The 19,554-nt window shown below is 36.4% G+C and overlaps 2 pseudogenes across 2 annotated transcripts; one reads left to right on the top strand and one right to left on the bottom strand.

Annotated features, from left to right (window-relative positions):
• Positions 1–7,544: 7,544 nt before the first annotated feature.
• LOC143587179 (11S globulin seed storage protein G3-like) lies at positions 7,545–9,439 on the top strand (annotated as a pseudogene). Its single transcript, XR_013144834.1, has 3 exons — positions 7,545–8,015; positions 8,261–8,523; positions 8,593–9,439. The product of XR_013144834.1 is annotated as an 11S globulin seed storage protein G3-like (transcript).
• A 23-nt stretch (positions 9,440–9,462) lies between these two features.
• On the bottom strand, positions 9,463–19,426 carry LOC143587193 (dolichyl-diphosphooligosaccharide--protein glycosyltransferase subunit 2-like; annotated as a pseudogene). Its single transcript, XR_013144838.1, has 20 exons — positions 19,410–19,426; positions 18,862–19,048; positions 18,041–18,130; positions 17,882–17,944; positions 17,610–17,679; positions 16,727–16,806; positions 16,677–16,679; positions 16,462–16,498; positions 15,409–15,533; positions 15,205–15,320; positions 14,225–14,294; positions 14,018–14,119; positions 13,184–13,273; positions 12,958–13,100; positions 12,017–12,273; positions 11,710–11,790; positions 11,239–11,460; positions 10,447–10,569; positions 9,998–10,354; positions 9,463–9,553 (listed from the first exon to the last, which is right to left on the bottom strand). The product of XR_013144838.1 is annotated as a dolichyl-diphosphooligosaccharide--protein glycosyltransferase subunit 2-like (transcript).
• Positions 19,427–19,554: the final 128 nt, after the last annotated feature.

The raw sequence follows: 19,554 nt of genomic DNA, 5'->3' as shown, positions 1-19,554 counted from the left end.
ATTATCTTATCTTCTCTAGCTATTTCTCTTAATATACACTTCTATTCAGAGCAATCTAGTCTGATTCTCACGCCGGAGGGTGGTCACAAGGAGGAACCCCCCCCCCTTCTAAGTGACGAGCTCACGGTGTCTGTTTTGCAGGTCAATAAGAATAACCATCTTTGCCGAACCTAACCCTCGTGAGAAACATCTACTTAACCCTAAGATTATCCGTAATCTGCCAGAGTCATTTAGTGTTTCTTCATTGGCGCCATCCGTGCATAAAAGCTAGAACTAATTCTTTTTCTCAGTTTTTTCAAAACCTCTGGAAAGATGGTTAAGGTTACTCCGATGCCAAGACCAACGAGTGACCAAGAAACTCCGGTAACCACAACCCCAGCTACTGGGGGGAATACCGGCGAGTACACAATTTTTACGAACACTACCCCGGTTACCCAAGCCGGGGCAAGTGCAGTAAACAATCCTCCCTAGGGATTCATTGATGCCCAGTTGGAGAAACAACAGACGAGGCTCCCCCGCCAAACACTTGATCAAGTTAAAGCGTGGGCAGAAGCACGTCAGAAAGAATTCCAAGCTGAGTTGGATGAACGTTTACGTTCACTCCAACAGGCTAATGACGAATTCGGAAGCACTCGACAACAGCTCAACATGAGCAATGATTGCGAGTACTTAGACGATGATTGGGAGGAGTCAGACAGCGACGCAAACCCTCGTCATAGGGCGAAAGGGAAGCGTAAAGAAACGGACTTCCAGCCGAGAAGAAATTTTGGAGAAACCTTTAAACCAAGGAACGCGGGGGAAACCCACGTGACTTCTCCAAAACTTTCAGGCCAACTGTTGCAAATGCGGGAACGTCCAAGTTTGCAAGGGACATTGCGAAAGCAATCGCCCCGAAGAGTGCCAAACATATGTCCAACATCGGCACTTATGATGGCATATCCGACCCAGACGATCACTTGAACATATTCATAGCGGGGGCAACCGTCAGCAACTGGACGGAACCCACGTGGTGTTATATGTTTCAGATGACGCTGGTCGGAGCGGCCAGGGCGTGGTTTGACCGTCTACCGGTCCACCACATCTACGATTAGGCGGACTTCCAGCACAAGTTCAGCCAACACTTCAGTCAACATAGAAAATATATTGAAGAGCAGTGGACGATCCACAATTGCGTTAGAGAGGAGGATGAATCTTTGTTAGACTTCATCACTCGCTTCAACTCAAAGAAGCTGAGTCTGGGCACCATAAGTGAGGATCTTGTTCGTGCCGCTTTCATCCAGGGCGCCGAATACCCAGAGCTTATCCGCACGCTGACGGGTAAAGACGGCATGCCATCTACATGGGATGCCATCATGACGGCAGCCAAGCGCTTTGCCGAAACGGAGAAGTAACTGGGTAGGAATCTTCCTCAGAGTACAAACCTCTACACGCAGAGGACCAGAGAAAACAACGTCCGTACCGCCCGGCAAAATAAAAAAAGGAAGCTTGGTATTTGGCAGTCAAGGGTAAACTTTGACACTTCATCCAGCTCTCGCCCTCTATTAGGCGGAAGGGATGACACGCACTCATCAAACCGGAACCCTAGATGGACGCCACTCACCAAAAGCTTCACAGAGATATTTGCCACCGAGAAACTCCCATGGCCAAAAGCTCCAATGATCCGACAACGCCATAACACTGATCAGAGCAAATCCTGTGACTTTCACGGGACAAAGGGCCACACCACTGAGGAGTGTACATCTTTGAAGGATGTGGTCGAAACATTCGTCAAAGATGGAAAACTTACACACCTTGTGGCATCAATCAAGAATGGAGGGAGAAATGATAATCGGTACAAGGGTAATGGACGAAAGCCCGTCGACATCAGCATCCACATGGTTCATGGCAACGTCAGAGGAAGAAAACAACGAACGACAGAACCATGTGCGTGGAAGGAAGCTGAAGTGCGCTTCCCGTGAGTGCCAGGAGGGCCCAACAAAGAAGGCCCTATAGTCATCAAAAGCCAGCTGGGGCACTACATCACTTCCCGCACTCTTGCTGATAATGGCGCTTCGTCAACGGTCATGTACAGGCAGTTCTTTGACAAGCTAGACGACGAAGACAAAGAACGCCTGGAAACGGTCTGCGCCTTGATGGAAGGGTTCGATGGCAGCACAAACACCCCACCTGGGCATCCTATCGAATGTTGAATGGACTCAGGGGCGGATTTATATGGGGGGCAGGGGTAACCTGGGTTACCCCTCAACTTTGTGATGAAGTGTAAAATTTTTGTTTTTTTCTTCGTTTTAAGTACAGGATACCCCTGAGTAAATAATAGGTTACCCCTGAAAAACCTTAAAGTTAAAAGAGAAAAGAAAATGTTTAAATGTTTTCCGGCCAAAAAAGGGTGGTCCGGCGAACTGTGTGAATTGGAGAAGACAATGTGGACTTTTAGTTTTTCAAGGTTAATACTTATAGTTTAGTTTAAAATATAAAGTTGGGTCCACCCACTATCTCTCTATAGAATGAAAACCTTATTTTATTTTATGTGAATCTAATGGTCCACCGTACACAACCCAAAAGTCATTTTACAATATTTCAAAATTACTAATCTTGATGCACCTATTTTACTTTTTTTTTGTTTTGATTTTTTTATAAATACTTTTTATTGAAAGTTGTGAATTGAATTATGTATAAATGTTTATTCATATGTTAAGATATTTAGTTGTTAATTTAGTTAGTTAACTTTTAGATGTCGTCCAATAAATAAATAAATACATAACTTTTAGATATATAAAAGTGTGATGTAAATCTCTAATTTTTTTTATGTTAGGTTAATTGAATGGAGAAAAGTTGGAATTAAGTTTTATATGTAAGCAGGCCGGCCATAAGGTGCGGCCAGGTAGTTGATGGTCACAAACCCGACACCTCACTAGGTTTCAAATTTTTTTTTAAAAAAATTATATGTACTTTTATTAAAACAATATGTATATTTAGTGTTTAAACTTAACTACTTAACCAATAGATTGATCTAGTGTCAAAAATGTATTGCTCTCAACCCAAGGGTTATCGGTTCAACTCTCATTTGAGGCATATTTAATCCTATTTTGATATAAAAGTTTTTTACACAACCCAATTATAACCAAGTAAACCATACAAAAAATAAATTGTTTAAACCCAACAAAAAAAACTCTTTTACTTAAAAGCCCAAAAAAAATTTCACCTTCGGCCCAAATTTTTTTTTTTGCTTTATCGGAGCCGGTCCTGTATGCAAAGGGATAAAGTTAGGGTTTGAACAGTTGAAATAGTAAAAAAAATAGATGTCGATATAGTGGCTCGACTTCAAGCAATCCAAAGAGGAAAAACTATTAGGTGTTTTTTAACTTTATTTGTTATTGTATTTTTTTTTCATTTATATTGTTTGAATGTACGGTAAAAAAAAATTAGGTTACCCCTGAATATTTTTTCTAGATCCGCTACTGACTGGATTGGTTGCATGAATGACCGTAGATATATCCACAGGGGGTTAGTCATCTACGTGGGCTCCAATCTTTGTTTCCTAGATCGTATGAAATAGAACACAGTTTCTCGATCATCTATAGAAGCTGGAACACAAGACTCTAGCTAGAGGTGAATCTATAAATTTTTGTTACAGGGGGCACAAAATAGAACGGGTAAAAAATGGGACGGGTCAATCATTATGGAGGCCCATAAAAGAAATTAACTTTCAGAGGCCTTTTATAAATTTCTTTATAAAAATTCAATAATTTTGTTAATACTGAGACAACTTATTTTCAAATAAATTGTTAAAGGATTTTAAATGAAAACTAAATACAAACCAATTTACACAAACCAAACCAATCAACACAATAAGAGGGTGAAAATAAGCACTTCCTTTTGTTTTACTTTGAAAGACATCACAAATTCACTAAATGAGTAATGATCAAATCACCAATTCACTAAATGAGCTAAAATAGACCTTATAAAAATTTTATGCGAACAAGAAAGTTAGACAATAATATACAGTACAACTTAGAAGACTATAAAATATTATACACTATTATAAACCAACACAAAAAACTTACTAAATCAAGATTAAAAAAATTATATAACATTTAAAAAAACTTTATTATATTATTACTACTACTTATTCTATTGTTTTCAAGTAAAACAGACCATGTGCCTATAAGTAAGTCCACATAACAAATCAACCTAGCCACCTAGGAATAGGAAATAACTCCAAGGAAGTAAACAACTTGAATGATGCCGTAGACCCGAAGAGTATTAGCACAAATCATGGATTGCTTTAATTCTATAAGACAAGGAAACCTCACATAATTTGGCAACACATTCAAAAGTTTAGTTATATCTTATAGTCGATATTTTGTATTTAAATTCCCTATAATTACTCCATATATCACTCTTCGTTCATAATTTTTTTCTTGTAATATTTGGCCTATATAATGGCCGGGGGTGGATTCAGTGTTCGGTCAGGGGTAGCGTTTGCACCCCCTGAAGTCTATAGTTTCTTTTATAAATTTGTAATATATTAAGGTCCAAACACCCAAGTGACCCATCTAAAAAAAATTTAGCGACCCATCTAAAAAAAGTTAGTGACCCATTCATAATATTTTTAGTGCCCCAAACTTAATTTTTTAAACCATATATGTTAGAGATGAATGCAGTAATCTTTCTTCTCAAAATCAAGCAATCAACATGTTAGGCTGAACGGTGTGGGTGCTTCTTTGCCGCCCAAACTGCCAAGCTAGCCATCGGCACCGCCGGCAAACACCACCCCCGTCATTTTGGTGCCGCCAACGGTGAAAAAACCGTGGAACTTTTGCCGATTATTCCACCGCTCAAATCCTCCCCTCCCTTTTAACTTTTTACCTGTGCTACCAAAATTAACAATAGAAAACCCATTTGAAATAATCGATTGTTATACATGACGAATTCGTTCAAAATCTTGCGACATCCACAAAAGTTATGATTTTTTTGAGAAGATGGTGGTTGAGTAGTTGGGCAGAGAAGATGATGGAGGTTGAGATAGAGAAGAAAGTGAAGTATTTTAATTTAATATTCTAATTATAATGTTTTTTAAACCACTTCAAATTATTTAAGTAGGTGTACTAGTTTTTAGTTAATAAGTTGTTTTTAACAACTTTTTAAAAGTAATTAACCACATGGGTTTGTTTGTATATTTTTTTTATGAATACCTCTGTATAAATTTTAACGAAAACGAATTTGTTTTGAAAAAAAATATAATTTTTGGTTTCATAAACGAATTTGGCACTTGTTTGTACTGGTAAGTTTGGCAAAATACATAAGTTTAATTTATCATTAATTTTACATTCATATATTTTTATTATTAATTATTTTTTTCTAGTTTTATATATTATTATTATTTTATATGAAAATAGAGAGAAGTGATGAAATGGTAAATTGGTAACCATTTTCATAGTATTATGAAAGAAAGTTAAGTAGAGTGGGGTATGATGTGGCGTTGAGGTGACAATGTAAATTGAGAAACAAAAAGGCATGTACACCCAATAGCCTTAGCCTATTTTAAACTCATTTGAATTTTTTTTTATTTGCAATTGATGTTACATATTTTAAGGCTCACAAATGTATTATCACGGACTCTACAAAGAAGAGAACAAGATATTTTAGAAGTTGTTCATTGGTGGAAACGACTAAAGGACAGTTGCAAGAATATAGAGAAAGATATGATAAGCTTTTAGAGAAAGTGTGGTATTCAAATATTGAACATGGTAGAAAACTATGTCGATGACACTGGTTATAGACCCAAAAGACAAAGGTACACAATCACCAATCAACATTATTATAATTTTTATTGTTTCAACAGTGTCGTCGATATGGAAATTCAAGAATTTGATGATCGTTTTAATGAGATTAACACAGATTTACTTCAAAACATGTTGGTTTTTAATGCGTATGATTCATTTTTCAAGTTTGATGTATCAAAGTTAATGAGATTGTGTGAGTTTTATCCACGATTTTGATAATGAGGACAAATTTGTTCATGCATCTCAACTTGGCTTGTACATTGATAGTGTGCGGCCGATGAAAGATTTGATAATCTGAAAGGTATTGCGGATCTTGCTAGAGTTATGGTGGAAACAAGGAAACATATCTCTTTTCATTTGGCTTATCGATTATTAAAGCTAACATTAATTTTGTATATTGCAACCACAACGGTTGAGAGATGTTTTCGGCAATGAAGATCATAAAGACAAATTTAGGTAATTGAATTGGTGAAGATTTTTTGAATGCTTGTGTAATTTGTAGTGTTGAAAAAGAATCATTTTTAAATATTACGAATGAAACTTTAATTGACCGTTTTTAAAAAATGAAATCACGTAGAGGTCAACTGTAATATGTATTTTGTTTATTTTAATGAAATTTATTGTTTACATTTCTATACACAGTTTGTTTAATGCAAATTTTTTACTCGACTCGTTACGGTTTGACCCGACCCATTTTGGTTTGACTTGTTTTAGTTTGAATTGACGAGTTCTAGGTTGAACTTTTTTTCTTGCACCCACTGGCTAAATTTTCTGAATCCACGACTGATAATGGCATATTAGCATGACATCTCAATATGTAAATCAACATAGCCGGCTTTTTATTAAGATTTCATCCGATTAGATGGGAGGCTAGAAAAGCACGCAATGCCCTATCAGTTTTCTTTAATTTTAAATTAAAAGAAAAGGTTCTGTTAGGCCTTGAACTTGTATTTTTTAGGGTGGGCACTGGGCCTTAGACTTGGATTTTTCAGGGTGGGTATTGAGCCTTAAACATGAGATATAAGCTATCTGTTATTCTATTACATGAAAACTATGGGTTGGACATGCAGTGGGCTGGAGCCCACCTTCTCTTTGGGTTGGATCCACCCCTGATCATACTCCATGTTCAAGTAAAAGTTGAACCCCCACTCAAACTTCCAAAACCATCAACTCGTCTTTTAAATCCGAATTGAAAAAAATTTTCGGGTCATTTTTTGGGAAAGAGGAAGCGGTTGGCACCACTACAATTGCGTGGAGGGGTGGGCGGGTGGAGACCTCTTAATTTCACTACTACGAAATGGTGTTTGCCGCCCGGCCAACTTACATGGCCAAGGGGTGGCGCCCCCTTTACAATCGCACAACACATCTTGCTTGTTTGAGTTTTTTCTCCGTCCACCCTTTCTATTACCTGACTTCCATCTTCTTTCCTCCGGGTTCTCATACTCTCCAACCCAATTTAACCTACTCACTTCCCCAGCATCCCTAGCTAGCTCGCACAATAACTCTATTTGTTTTTAAAAATTTTCAAACTTATAAGTCTTTAGAATATTTTGTTCTTTGGTTTTTAGATTTTTTAAGTTCGTATTCTTTAAACTTTTAGGCGCAAGATGCCTTATATAGCTTCTAAAACTAATAACAAAATTAGGTATAAAAAAAAATCAAATTAACCAATACAAATAAAAAGAATCTAGCCTAAGTACATATATATGGTTCGTTATTCATTAATGTTAATCACCGGTCCAGTTAAATACTAATTATCATGAAAAGCATTACCATTGACCATTCACCATGCATGCATATATGCATGAATACAACCACACTTGTTCACATTTCCCTCTATATCACATCCAAGTGTTGATCTTCTCATGGCATCTCACTCCCTTCTTCATCTTCTTTCACTATAAAACCTATTCACCAATCACATTCCACTTCACACTACAAATTAACAATGGCATCCAAAGATTGTTTGCTTCTAGCTTTCTCTCTTTTCCTTACCACCACCTGCCTCGCCCGCCACCAGAAACAGCAACAAAACCAGTGTCAGTTGCAAGCCATCGAGCCGGTCCTGTCCTTCGACATTATCAAATCTGAAGCTGGTTTAACTGAGGTCTGGGACACCAATAACCCAGAGCTCCGGTGTGCTGGTGTCGATTTTGTTTGACATTCAGCCTGGTGGACTCTTCTTGCCTTCATACGTTAGCGCCCCCATCTTGTCCTTCATCGAAAGTGGTACGTATGTATACACACAATATAACATCTCTAATAATATCATTATTTTATAATTATAGTACAATTTGGTACAAATAAAATTAACCTGCTAAACGTACAGTAGTTATTATTACTTTGTAGTTTTGAAATAGAGTGATTGCATGCACTAAAAAAATGTACTGTAATAATAAATTATTACAATAGTGTTAACATAAATTATTTCTACGTGCATTTCTCTGCTAAAAGTTGTTTGTATATATTTACAGGTCAGGGTATTCAAGGGGTCATATTGCCGGGATGTCCGGAAACCTACGTATACTCTCCGAGGCAACAGTTCGATCGTAGAGGACACCAGCAGTTCCAGTTTCAGGATAGTCATCAAAAAGTAGAGAACGTAAGCCCGGGTGACGTGATTGCCATCCCCGCCGGGGCAGCTCACTGGCTTCATAACAACGGTGATACCGAACTTGTGGTGGTTGTCTTCTTCAACACTCAGAACAATGATAACCAGCTTGATGAAAGATATAGGGTAAATAATAATATATACATCACAATAAGAGTTAATAAAAGATTCTGATTTGAATAAATAATGTTTCAGAGATTCTTCTTGGCTGGAAACCCTCAAGCACAGACCCAGCCGGAACGTCGCCACCAGCAACAGTACCAGCACAACCGCAACATCTTCAACGCTTTTGATGTCGAGTTCATAGCCCAAGTGTTCAACGTCGACAGAGAGACTGCCGAGAAGCTTCAAGGACAGAACGACCAGAGAGGTCACATTGTTAATATGGGACAAGATATTCAAGTAATTCGGCCACGACAACAAGCCGAATTCTACCAAGGAAAAGGAAGCAATGGTTTTGAAGAAACCATTTGCAGTTTGAAGGTAAAGGAAAACATTGACAACCCCTCCCATGCTGATTTTGTAAACCCGCAAGCCGGAAGGATTGCAAACCTCAACAGCTTCAAATTCCCGGTTCTAAAGCAACTTCAACTCAGTGTGGAGGGAGGCGAGCTCTATCCGAATGCAACCCAGTCGCCTCACTGGACTGTTAACGCCCATAGTCTTCTCTACGTAACCAACGGGAGCTTGTGGGTACAGATTGTGAACAACGAAGGGCACTCGATTTTCGAAGGTGACATTCCTAAGGGACAGGTGGTGGTGATCCCGCAAAGCTTCGCAGTGGTCAAGAGAGGCGGTGAAAAAGGGGGCAGATGGGTTTCTTTCAAGACCAATGATAATGCTAAGATAGCGAACCTTGCGGGTCGTGTGTCAGTGATCAGGAGCTTGCCGGTGGATGTGGTGGCTAACTTATATCAGTTGTCAAGAGAGCAGGCTCATCGACTCAAGTTTAGCCAGCGGGATACGGTTTTGTTTAACCCAAGTTATTTTCAGAGCCAACAGAAGAGGGATTCGGCTTGAATGAAGTGTTGAAGATTGTTTTACAGCTTGAAGAATAATAAATGTGAGAGTTGTATGATAATCTAAGAGTACTATGAGCTTAATGTATGCATATGCAATCATCTAAATAAAATATCATCTATCTTTTGGTTATTGTCTTATGTAGCAAACAACTCACATCATGGCTATTGTCGCTGCTGATCTCCCTTCGCGGAGGGCGGATGATTAAATCGATTAAGGATTCTGAATAGCTCCGATACCAATTCGAGTCAAAGAATCGATAAACACACGATACTTAGATGAACTCACTTTACTATAATCATGGAAAATACAACTTAAAAACCTTCAATTACAATACTCTCATACATAACACCTTGGCGAGAAGATACAACTTGATCAACAAGGAAAGTAAATAAAACCCCTAAGCCAAACCACCGACGAGTGGAACCCACACTCAGAAATACGCGAACAAGGTTATTAGGTTTAACTCATTAGATTTCATAAAATGCATTTCACAAGTCAGGATCCCGTAAAATGCAGCATTATTATAAATCGAGATCATGTAAAACGCATCGTTTAATGCAACATTTTCATAAGTCACAATTTTGTAAAACGCAACATTCATAAGGTCAGGTCGTCAGGATTCCATAAAATGCAGCATTTCATGGGTCTTGGTAATTCTACTAAACAACTCATAATTTAAAAGTAAAACAAAATCTACAAAATACCAACTCTACTTGTCGATAACTATCATGAACTGGTTACCACGAACAGCATAACTCAACAGTTGATGCTAATCTGAATTCCTGTTTCAGAATTAACAATTTGTTTCGTTGTTTCTTCAAGCGGATTTTACCTTCGCTGATGCTGAAGCAAGGTGAAAGAGTGTCCTATGTCCCACAAACATCAAGAACATCCCCAAAACTCCCAATGTTTTCAATGTTGTGAAAAGATCAAGCTGCATAAACAATAAACAAGCATATCACATTAGAGCCAACTTTTAAGCTGTCTGACTCGTTACCAAACAAATAATATGAATTGGAAACAAACCTTTAACCAGAAAAGCACGTAGAGTCCAAGAACCGCTGCAATGCCAACATGGAATAAGATGGCGAGTGTGGCAGGTACAGTTGAAGTAGGGAAGTTCTTCATGTTCACGCCAAGACGTAACAGCTGTAAAATAATTGAGAATCTTGCAATAAGTACTCAACCGGAACTGTTCCGCCACAAGCTAGAAAAACATTGTTTTAACCAATCCTGTTTTGACACATTACAGAGTGTTCATGGGTCTGATTTGAGCTCAAACCGGACCAGAAACCGGAAATTCGGTTTTTGAGCTTTTGAAAACCGTTTGGTTTCGATATTTTCAGTTTCGCTTTTGGGTTTGATTTTTTTGGTTTTACATTTGGGCTTGAAACTTTTGGGACGAAAAAAACTAGGCTTAAAATTATAAAGTTAGGCCTGTATGTTTTTGTTAATTAATGATTAATTAATTTATATACACTTGGGCCTAAAAATATTTGGGTTACACTATTTAAAACATCTTATAAATTACTTAGCATTCAAAATAAAAATGAAAATCTATAAATTTGGTTCTGTTCGGATCATTTTTTTTGGTTTTAGATTTTCGGTTTTTTAACAACATACAGATCCGAACCCCAACTGAAAATTGGTTTTTAGAAAAATATAAACCAACCCGGAGGTATTCGTTTAGGTTTGGTTTTTCTGGTCACATGTCGGTTTTCCGGTTACATGCACACCCCTCGTTACCCAACCAGCACATTTGTGCCATCTCTAATCATATGTGTAATTTAGTAGGTAGGATGTCAGATAAATACTTACACCAACCAAAAATGCCAAAAACGGAACAAAAACTAGACCCGCAAAAGCATAAGAGAGTTCTTGAGGGGGGCGTTTCTCTTGGGGTCTAAATACGTGAGCTATCTCGAGCTTGGGCCCATGTCTCAAGTCCTTAACAGGTTGTGCTGGCGGGCGGGCTGCCTTTTCAGGTGCAGCGGGTAGATCCAGCTCAATTTGGCCAAGAGGTTGTAAGAAAGAGTTCTCCTGAGAAACAGAATTCAGCTTAAGTAATGCCAGGTAAATGTAACCAAAGATGTGCGCATCACGTACGTGAGGCATGAGGTGTTTATATAATACTTTAATATTTCTGATATATTCTTATCATCATGTCCACAAAATTTAGAAAGTAAAACTTCTATACACAATTTAATATATAAATAACCTTTGTGTAGTATGTACAACCTAAAAAGTTATATGTACAACCTAAGGTCCTTAAAGGAATAAAGCATTTACCATCACGGCATCACCCACGGTCAACTCCATGTCATATTTCCCAGAGAGATAAAATAATTTCTCAACAAGTCCCAGAATATCCTGCAACAGGTAATGTAGAGTAAGTATAGTGTAAATATTATGCCCAAAGTACAACAAAACATTGTTAAATTTCTAGATAAGATGTTTATAGAGGTAGACAGTTTCAACCCGTTTACATAGAAACGAGTTGATCTGGGTTGTACTCCATCTCTAACGGGTCAAATAGGTTAAATTAAAAAGACTCAACAAAAAAAACAGGTCAAAGAGATTAAGTTAAAAGATTAACCAGTGTTAGCTCAAACAGAGTTCCCGACAACAAATATACGATCAACACCAGATTCGTGTTTCAACTTCAACAGTGCCTGTAAGAAATAACACTTATATAATAAGCATAAAGAAGACAATTAAAGATATAAAAGAGTGATTGGGGCTGATTAGAGACCTGGTGAGTTTTGAAGTGGGGTTGTTAACTGAAAGGATAAACGAAGCTTTTGAAGATGATTTGCTGTCAGTGCCACGTCATTCTTTCCAGGTAAATCAAGCCTAGTTAATTAAATAACCGATATTGAATAAAAAGAGTTAGATTATTATTGAAGAACATGATTTTGTTGAATAATGTTCGACGTTAGATACAAATAAATATATTTTAGACAAACGTGTTTCAAGTGAGCCTGTACCCATAAATAACCCATTTTGGCCAGAACCCAGTTTCAGCTCGTTAAGGTAAACAGGCCGAGCTTGGCTCCGCTCAGTTTTCTAAACGAGCCGACCCAAGTTGAGCTTGGGCTCGACTCGTTTACAAATCGAGCAGATCCGGCTAGGCTCGTTTATCTTAATGAGTTGACATGTTGAGCTTGAGCTCGGCTCATAAAAAGCTCGAACCGGATTGCGGCTCGTTGAGCCATCTCGTTTAATTATCTTTTTTATATTTCTACACAAATTGATGGATGTAAAAAGAAAACAAAACATTATTTTTAAAGCCCAACTAAAAAACTACAAAATGTATAATTTTTATATATTAAAATTTGGGTTATACTTTTGTGTTGTAATTTGTATATATTAAACTCAGGCTTTAACTTAAACGAGCCGATGAGCCAACAAAATGAGCCTGACGAATGAGCCGACACGCCTTGGCTCATTTACAAACCGAAATGGCTCACTCAGCTCGGCTCATTTTAGAACAAGCCAAATTCGAGTAGGGATAACATTTCGAATAAAATAGCATACTTCTGTTGAGCCTCTACACTGTCACCCTCAAGTACTTCAACTTTGGCATTTTCAACTTTAACAACTCCTGTAACATAAATTGGCACCTTTGTTCTTCCTCCAGTTACATAAACTTTTTTATGTTCTGGATCTGACAACACAATCTAAAAAACAGAAAATATAATTAAAGGTGATAGATAATTTGTTAGAACGGTAATTTGCTATAAAAGCAGATAATACTAAGTACCTCAAAAGCAAAAACATATTCCCCAACGTCAACACCTGCTGGCAAAGTATCCAAGATATGGACCGCTTCTTTATGGTCAAACTTGAGTTCCTGAAAACGGAGGCAGATATCAGAACTTAACTTTGCATTTTTAAAATGATACATAGGGTTGTAAACGAACCGAACGTTCAGCGAACCGTTCGGCTGGAAGTTCGTTTACGTTTGTTCGTTACTTTTTTTAGTAAATACGAACATGAACAAGAAATTACTTTCAATTAATTAAATGAATAAACATGAACATAGGTCGCGTTCGTTCAATTGTGTGTGTGTACGTTAGGTAATGTGTCCGTTTATGTCCATTCATTTACGTTCGTTAAGGTTCGTTCTTTTTCATTTAGTCATTAAAAGTTTTTTTTATATTTACACACTTTAATTTATTATCCTAACATTTTAATGTTTAATATTTTTATTAGTTTATATCACATTAACTTTTATACTATGTTTATACCTATTATGTCGAAGTAATTTAGATAAAATGTCACATACTTAAATTTATACTTATTTTGGATAACTATGTTTAATACTTGAGTATAAGAACGGGGGGTTATTTATTTTCAAATTGATGTGTGTCCGTTTATGAAAGTCACGAACAAACACGAACAAAATAATTCCTCAATAAACGAACGCAAAAAAGAAGTTTCGTTTGGTTATGTGTTCATGCACCATTTGTTTGTCCGATCAACGCTAAACAAACGAACATGAACAAGGTCTCGTTCGGTTCGTTTACATCCCTACTGATACATAACTGCAACATTAATAAAAGCAATGATTTAGAGTAATAATATTAGTAGCCACCTGATTAATGATTGAAGCGTCCTTCGATCCATGGCTGAAAACTTGCATGAGTTTTACTGATAAAGGAGGTGTGTTAGATCCCAGCACAGTGGTCACTTTAACCTGTAAACAAAACAGAAGATAAGCAAGAATCTGGAGCCATAACCTAAAATATAAAATAAAAACTACTCTTAAAAACTATAAGATGAAACAAATAAATCAACATACCTTAAGTTTGTCTTGGCTGGTAATCGAAAGAACACTAGCTGGAAGTGATAAAATGAGAGGAACCAGCACGCTGCACCATATAGCTTTTAAACATCCAGTAAAATAAATGTGTGATGTATTCAAGTAAAAGTCAAAATTAGACCGACTTATTTATAAATGAATCAATTCAATGTCTTTTATCACTACTAGGTCAAATAGTAAATTGTCAAACGGTCGGAAGTCCTCTATATTCAAATTAATTGTACAGCTTTTATATTATACACACTATTTATTAAAAAGAAATAATAATGAACAAAAAATTTTAAGTCAACCTGACCTGTTTTGACTAGTTACCCAACCCGTGCATGTCAAAATAAAAAAAAAGAAACTTAGCTTAAAAGTTAAAAAGTCAAAAGACTCAGGAGTCCTCTTTATTTCAAATTATTTTATAGCCTTAAATCATATTATCTAAATAAAAAAATGATGAACAAAGGTTTTTCTGGTCAACCAGACCTGTTTTGACCAGTTACCTAGATGTGTCATGTGTTCATCGCCTTGGATATCAGTATATTCAGCTTATTCGACTTGGTTATACGGTTTTTTAATTTTTTCTTTTGACCCTAACCGAAAGCCAAATCAATCTGAATTAGAAATTTCTAACCGAATTCAACCGCTCTATTTGGTTTGGTTATTCGATTAAACCGGCTAATATTCGGTTTGGTTATTCGATTAAACCGGCTAATATTCGTTTTATTCAATTGAATTCAATTATCTGCTTGGTTATCCAATTAAAACGGTTGTTATTTAGTTTATTCGATTAATATCGACAATCAATTCGGTTATCCGAATAAGCAAGATTTGTCTAACCGAAAAACGAATTCACAATTCAATCGGTTTTTTCCAGTTATGAATACGGTTTGGTGGTCGAACCCACCCATTCAACCACCTCTAGATTTAAAAATAATGCTTCATGAAATAACAACAATCACAAAACCACTTGCCTGTTTCGATCTAAACAAGCTAAAGCATCAACTTGGTGATATAAATCTTTGCCACTGCCCGGGATTCCAATGCCAAGGAAGAATCTTGCCAGACCCAACATCTTGTCACCCGGTATCTGCAATCAAACAAAGGGATTAAAGTCAAATGGTAAACATTGACTGTAAAAAACAAACAAGACCCGCAGCAAAATAACCGTGTCACACATATAAACTTCCGGAAACGGAAGCCAAAGATGTCAATCCACGAACAACAGATGAGGTCGCAGAAACAGGACCTTGATGTCCACTTGCATCAACATATTGATCATCAAAGTAATGGGCCCCATCATCTACAAAAATGTTATAAAAAAAATTAAAGCTAAAATAATAAGATCCTATGTACAATGTACAAGAATTAACTGGTAGAATCACATTGCAAGGCATAATTATACCACGTAACTAGGCCTGGCAAACTGGGCAGGTCGGGCGGGTTCAGGTTACAAGTCAAAGCGATTTCGAATGAGTTCCAAGCAAAATGAGTTCAGTCAAAACGGGTTTTAAGCAAAATGAATCCGGTCAATACGGGCCGCTTGAAAAGTATCAATTTGGTTAAGGTCAAACGAATTTGGCCAAGATGAAATCAGGTACAAACTTAAAAATGAGTTGTTTTAGAAAAAAAGTGCCCACCCCACACTAGCCTACACTTGTGGCGGTGGTGATGACGGCGGCTGAGGAGGTGGGTGGTGAAGTCGGTAGTAATTGGGTAGCGACGGCGCGGGGGGGGGGGGGGCGTTGTAGAGTGTCGATGCCAGTGAAGGCGATGAGTGCGGCGGAGATGTAACTGGGGAGACACCAAAAGTAGGGGAAGACAAACAATGGTCGTGGCTGGTGCTATCCCATTTGAACCTTTTTAACCCATTTTGACCCGTTGACGATTTAAGGTAACCCAATTCAACCAGTTGACTAATTTAAGGTGACCCAAATGAACTTATATACAATTTAGTTTTGCCCAAGTTGACCATTATTTGAACAATGGGTACCAGGTCATGGTTGCCAACATAACCATCTATTATGACATCTTCCATGCTAGAATATTACAAAAAGTTTTCCTTATTTTATATAGATACATAAAAGTTTGTGAAATATGGAGATCTATAATGATAGGAGTGACTGCTATTTAGATGGTGAGATGAGAGAAACAGGTATTACATAACAATTTCTCTCTTATATTCAACATGCAAGCTTCTTGAATCAGCAAAAGACAATGCATGTACTAACCATTATTTTTAATATTGTCGAATTGCTTCACAACATCCTTTCAGTGTATCAATCTGCAAAAGTAGATGATAATTAGACCTAAAGGAGAGCGTTTATTCAATAATCAATTATACGATAACTAAACAAGAAAGTTGACCAAAAGACAAAACAGTTTAGAAATGTAAAATGTTTCAGAACTTATGGCTAGTAGACTTTAGCAAAAGACAACCAGCTACATTCTTTAAAAGTAAATAAACTTGGTATTAACTATCATATAGACCAGAACATGTCATTAAATTACCAGATTTCCATCAATGTCCGAGGACTTCAAAGTAATAATGCCAGCAAGTGTTTCAAGTGCAACTCCTGAGTCGAAAGATACTAATCAGTGCCATTAAATAAAACAACCCTCTAAAGACTAAGTGACTAACCACAAGTGGCTAACTAGATTTTGAAAGTCAAACAAATGAAAGACATCCCGATTAGATTTTGAAAGTCAAAAAATGAAAGACATCCGAATTTGATAAAATCAAGCATCACAATAACCAAAAGATACCAGTAGACATGTAAACGGATAACCAGGCAAATGATCGGACACGAACAACTAAACAAACGAGGTTTCTTTTCATGTTCGTTCGTTCAGAAACTGAACGTGTTCGTTCATGTTCGTTCGTTAAAGTATAAACAAATGGTCCGCCAACGCAAATGAACATAAACGAAAGAACAAAACTAAACATAGGTGAACGATCATAAACGAACGTAAACATCAATTTGTTAAGCTTAAAAGATTAATAAAACTAGACTAAATTGTGATGATTGATATTTAAGTTTCATAAACTAGACTAAATTGTAATCGTTGATATTTTAAATTTCATAAACTAGACTAAATTGTAATATGCCTAAACAATTTAAATGAATATATATAGAAGCAAACTAAAACTAACGAACGTAAATGAACGGACAGACATATACATATTTAAATGAACAGATGTTCACTGACATAAATGAAAGAATGAAGCATGTGTTCTTGTTCGTTCGTTTAACTAAATGCACAAAAATTTGTGTTCATGCTTGTTCGTTTATATAAACGGACTTCCCGCTGAACGGTTCACTGAACAAAACGTTCATTTACAGGTGTCTACCAATCTCATTAGGTGAAAAACGTTTACCAGCCGCATAAGTACTTGACTCAGGATTGTTAGAGCTGTAACGCCACTTTCCATCACTTTGTCTGAGATCCTAAAAAGTAATAAAACCACTTGATGTCAACTCACTTAAGATATTTACTTAGAAATAATAAAAGAATATTCTAAAAGTGTTTAAAGGGAGAGAATGCTCTAGGAACTTCCTAGAACATATCAATCAATCAATCAATCAATCATGCCCAGTAAAATCCCACCGACAGCAAAACTTCCTAGAACATATAATATAGAAAACCAACCTTTACGGATCGAAAAATTCCTTCGAAATCCACAAGAAGCACATCAACTTCAGAAGTTTGATCCTGCATCATTAATTAAAATGAACTTGTGACACAAAAATACATGAAGAACATCCCACTAAATAAACAAGATCTTGAAGTTGCTGTAAATCTACATACCTTGATTAGCACTAAACCTCCTATTGAATAATGGAAATCTAGAAGCGACTTTGCGTCTTTGATGGAATCTTTAAGCCTTGATGCAACACCCTACAAATGTAAAAAGTTATTAATGGCATTTACAACTTTAATTCTGAACAAAAATGTGTAACCAATTACATTTATAACTGTAACTCTGGAAATAGGCCTGTAATTGAGCTGAACTAGCAAGAACAGAGCATGTCTGTGTTCGTTCGTTTAACTTTAACCAAACAAGCGATCAAACATAAACAACTAATGAAGCAAACGAACAAGATTTTCTTATTTGTGTTTTTTCGTTAAAAAAATGAAAGTTTTCATGTTTGCTTATGTTCGTTCGTTATGACGAACGTAAACGAACAAAAATAAATGAACGAGCGTAACTGAGCTAAAACCAATTAAAAGTAAATGTGAACAACAATGTGTGGGGTCTAACAAGTTGTTTAAACTAGACTAAATTGTAATGGGCCTAACAACGAACGAACTTAAACAAATGTAAACTAACAAACATAAATGAATGTAACAAACAAGCATAATCGAATTTAAATGAACGAACGTTCACGAATATGAATGAACGAACAAGACAAGTGTTTGTGTACGTTCCTTTAACTAAATGAACAAAAGTGTTCTTTATGACTTTATGTTCGTTCGCTTACTAAATAAATGAACATAAACAAACTTCCCACCAAACGGTTCCTGAACATTCAATTCGTTCACAGCTTACAAGCCTATTTGAAAAGGATATATGCTAGTGATTTTCCCAAAGTGTGACTTAACTTTATTCAAAATAAATATAGGTGTACCGTTAGAGCTTCTTCACTGATCTTGCATTTTAATACTGAACTGACTCGTATTGCATGGTACAAATCCTTTGGTGACCCTGAAGAAAGAACATCCACCACAGTTTTACAAGTGGAATCCTTTAAATCAGGCTTTATTTCTATTCCAAGAACCTCAAATGTCCTTAAAGCTTCATATGCTTCTTCCAAACTGAATCAAAGAAAACCGAATAATATGTCAAGAAAATGATATGAAAAAAAATATTACCCAATCAAACTAGACACTTATTGGTATAACATATAACCTTTAACATACTTAACTAGATGACATAGAACCAGTGAGAGAGTTTGATTAAATATTCAAAAGGTATATGTTTTTACAAAATTGATATTTGATTAATTAGCATTACCTAATTTATCGTTACAAAAATTATCATTCACCAAAAACGAAGACAAAAAAAAAGTAAAAGAAGAAAGGTGAAAAAGAGGAAGGAAAAAGTAAAATATCGACGCCTGCTTTTCTTCTTCATCGTTCTTTTTAGTTTTTCACGAATCTTTACATTTCATAATACCAGATTACCGAATTCATTCATAATATTATTTCCACAAATCAATCATATAATTATTATTTCCCCATAAAAAAAATTGTCTTTTTTCCGATTCCTCAATCCTCATCCATTGCAATAAAAATACAACGAAATTGGGGTTGAATTTCAG

This window comes from Bidens hawaiensis, unplaced genomic scaffold (assembly GCF_021521415.1).
Source record: "Bidens hawaiensis isolate Kalapana, Puna unplaced genomic scaffold, B.hawaiensis_p1.1 tig00035215_1, whole genome shotgun sequence".
Classification (NCBI taxonomy): domain Eukaryota; kingdom Viridiplantae; phylum Streptophyta; class Magnoliopsida; order Asterales; family Asteraceae; genus Bidens; species Bidens hawaiensis.
The sequence above is the reverse complement of the archived record's forward strand: the minus strand, read 5'-3'. Positions and strand labels throughout refer to the sequence as shown.